Source organism: Bison bison, unplaced genomic scaffold (genome assembly GCF_000754665.1).
Source record: "Bison bison bison isolate TAMUID 2011002044 unplaced genomic scaffold, Bison_UMD1.0 scf7180017864284, whole genome shotgun sequence".
NCBI lineage: Eukaryota > Metazoa > Chordata > Mammalia > Artiodactyla > Bovidae > Bison > Bison bison.
The window spans coordinates 1,945,241-1,948,924 of record NW_011494856.1 but is presented as its reverse complement, the minus strand read 5'-3'; the positions used below and the strand labels follow the sequence as shown (position 1 = coordinate 1,948,924).

The 3,684-nt window shown below is 59.0% G+C and overlaps 1 protein-coding gene across 1 annotated transcript in view; it reads right to left on the bottom strand.

Annotated features, from left to right (window-relative positions):
• ARHGEF17 (Rho guanine nucleotide exchange factor (GEF) 17) overlaps positions 1 to 3,684 on the bottom strand; it is a 78,174-nt gene that overhangs the window by 37,669 nt on the left and 36,821 nt on the right. The window lies entirely within an intron of this gene.

Sequence of the window (3,684 nt, the reverse complement as noted above, 5' to 3'; positions counted from 1 at the left end):
CCTTTCACACGTGCCACCTGCAGTCACAGGGGCCCAGAGAGCCCACCCATGCCCTCTCCTAGGTCTTCAAGGTCTGTCCTCCCCAAAGCACCTTGGACCTCCACTCTCCAGGTCTGTGCTCGCGTGCTCCCCCTGCAGACAGTACCTGTCCCTGCAACTCCCAGCCTGCCTCCCCAGACCGCGCTCCTCAACTCTCATCTCTCCGCTCCCCTCTCCAGGCCTATTGGCAGCTTTGGAGATCTCCTGTTTACTTCTTGGCTCCCCTGTTGGACTCCTGAAAAGGACTCAAGAAAGTCAATAGCTTCTCACATTTGCGAAGGGCAATGCCTCCAGGCTACCCCTACTCCAGCTGCCAACTCCGAAAAACCCACCTCTGGACTGAGTACTATGGGGTCAGTCCCTACCCAGGGCTTCATATCATCCCAGAAAGTCAAAACTGTCACCTCCTGCTACAATAAAGAAAAGGTGGCCCAGAGAGGTAAGGGCAGTGCTAAATGTCACGCAGCAAGGCAGGGGCAGGGCTCAGCCCCTCTCAGACAAGGCTGGGTCCTGGTTCACTCAGTGAAAGAGGTTAACTGAGCCTTACTCCATGCCTGGCACTATTCTAAATGTCGTGCACTATTTTCTCCTTCTGACCATCCTGTGAGGTATGTGTGATTATTCTTCCCATTTTAAGGAGATCCAGGCAGCGATATCTCCATTCCGAGGCTCTGATGATCTGCATTATGGAGACTCACACCCATACCCTCTCAGGGGAAGGTGCACATCCCTGCCAGGGCAGTCCCTGTTCTCTGGCAAGGTTTTTCTGGAAGTCAGTTTAGGGATGCCCTCTCTGTTTTCCATCCTGGGACTCAGCTCCCCTGCCCCTTGCCACCAGTTCCTATGCCTCTGGCCCATTCCTCCTCCAGGAAGCCTTCCCAGATGGCACAGCTCTAAGAGCTTCTCTCCCCAGGCAAGGACTCCACTCGAGGTCTCCTCCTCCAAGCTCCTGGAGTGGTCCTAAGCCAAGTCCCAACTCCGCTGGGCCCCAGATCTCTAGGGCTTATTCTCCCCTCACCACTCTCCTTCCCAGTCAGTCCTCAGTTTGGCCTCAACAGGAGCTTGGGCTCCAGCCATGAAGGCCTGCCAGTCAGCATGGATGCTCTTCGTGTGTGACGATGCCATGGTGAGTGTCTGTGTCTGTGGCCTCCCTCTAGTCCCCACCCCAGGAGCCTCTCAGGGTTGGGACTCAGCCGGTGGAGCAGGGCTGATCACTACTGTGCACCAGTCTGTGTCTGCTGAGTGGCCTAAGCACTGGGCTTGCCCAGTCGGCCTGATTCAGCCACTGCTCACCCCTCTGCTCGTAGACACCGCAGGTGCCCCCCTCCCTCTGACTCAGGGACTTAGAGGTCAGGCCTGTCCCCAAGTCTGTACTACCACAAGGCATACTTTAAAAAGCAGGCCTCTATGCTAGGAACTCGGGGTGGGGGTGTGAATAACACCCCCTAGGGGGAGGGGAAGAGGCTAGCTTGCCCCCTCCTCAGCGCTGTGCTCTGATGGGTAAGAAGGCACTGGATTCTGTCTCAGAGCCCCCAGCTACAGCCAGACCACCTATGATAGTGCTTCTGAGGCCTTAAAAAACCAGGGCAGCTTCCAGTAGGAGGCAGCACCACCTAGGCCCGTCGAGGATGAAAGCTTGGGAGGGAGGGCATCAAGGGCCAGAAGGGCCTCCCAAGGAAAGGCCCAGATGCCCAACCTCCTGCAGGGAAACACCTCAGCGTGTCACAGATGTGGCCTCACTTCAGCCTCACACTCACAGCTCTATGACAGGACATATCATCGCCAATACAGAGATGAGGAAGTCAAGTCAGAGAAGTGGCCTGACTTGTCAGAGGTCACACAGCCAGTGACTGGCAGAGTGGGTAAGCGAGTCTCTTCAGTCACCTCATGCTAAGTCTTAGGGCCCAAGAACTCGGAGTTCTCACTCAGACTGCCCAGCCAGCCATGAGCCACAGGGTCCCCAGCCTGGCCCTTCCCAGCTGTGTGACTGTGGGTGGTCACCTAACCACCTGGACTTCTACATTTTCCTCTATGAAATGGAACAAATAACACCTCCCTCCCAGTGCTGGGAAAGCGAGGACCTGAGGAGCAGGGCAGCTCTCTGCACACACTGGGTCTTTAAGGACCATCCTCACTGTGTCTCGGCAAGGCTGCTTATCTACATCCGTCTCCCTGTAGGATCAGGCCAGACTCGGCCCTGGGTGGCACAGCCCCCTCCTCCAGCACTTCCCCAGGCCCAGCAGTGAGGGTCATGAGCAGGGAGGCCTCCTGAGGGAGGCAGGGCGGGCACTGGGCCTGATGGCCCAGAGCTGGGTTTAGTAACTCATGCAGCAAGGCTGACGCTGCAACAGCCGCCTTTCCAGCCTCCTCCCTGCTCAAAAGCACAGCAGGCCGTCACTCAGCTGTCAGGTAGAGGTACGGAAAACAAGGCCAGCTCCCTGTCACTGCATTGAGCGCCCCTTCCGCACGTGCCCAGACACGGGTGTGAGTATCAGTGGGGGCCAGGGGAAGCAGGGGACAGGCAGTGCAGCTGTCAACCAGATCAGCAGGCACACCTGTTCTGGGCGGGACAGCCCTGTAGGTCCAGCCTCCCCCAGAGCCTCTCACCCCTCAGCAGCCCCAACCCCAGACCTTCACTACACGGGGCACTGAAGGGGGAGGGGACGTGGGGCCCAAGGGATACAGCAGGAGGACAGGGCGGGGGGGCTCTCCTACCAGTATAACTGGGACGTCATGACCCAAAGCCCGAGACTCCTACATATGCGGCATGAAGACGCAGACATGTGTACAGAGAGCCGTAAGGCCAGACACCCCACAAAGAGAAAGAATGCATCCAGGTCCTTAGAGAAACACACAATGCAGCACAGGGAGGAGGACAAAACCACAGCCCCCACTGGAGCCCAGGAGAGTGAACAATCAGAGTCCAGGCCCAGAGAGGCACACAAAGCACAGAGACGTCTCCCCCTCCCCCGCAGGGGAGCACACACTGAGCCAGAAATGGGGACACCATCCCTGCCACCCCAGCATGACACCTCCCAGGCCCAGTGACTCCAGGGAGAGGATGGCAAGGAGGGGAGCAAAACTGACTGCTCTTAGCCCCCAGCACATACGTTCATCCTGAGACAGAGACTGGCAAAAGCCTGTGGACCCAGGGTACCCTGGTGACAGCCTCAGCCTCCAGGCTGACCTGTATCGGCGCTCAGCACAGGACTGCCAAGCACTGCTGGGTCTCAGGGTGCAGGCCTGCTACCCAGCTGAGCTTGCCAGCCCTTCTGCCATCCCCAGTTTGCATTCTGGTGGCACCAAACCTCAGCATCTTGCTAGCCACATCACCCCTGGACTTCTCACACCCAGGACTTCTCACACACCCTCCATCTCCCTGCCACCATCACTGATCACTGAGTCCCCAGCCCCACAGCCAGGCAGGCTGGGCCCCAGCGTCTCTGCCTGTGCCTCCCCCAGTCCGGGGCGCCAGACTCCTAAGCCTTGGCCCAGGTCCCTCAATGCCCCTCCCCCTCCCCGTACCTGGGCCTCCCCAGGCTCCTCAGGGTCAGCGCTGTTGCTCCCCCCGGCGGGCTCCCCGGAGGCGGCGGCTGGGCCCAGATCGCGCATGTCTTCCAGCGCGATGGTGAACTGGGCCAGGGT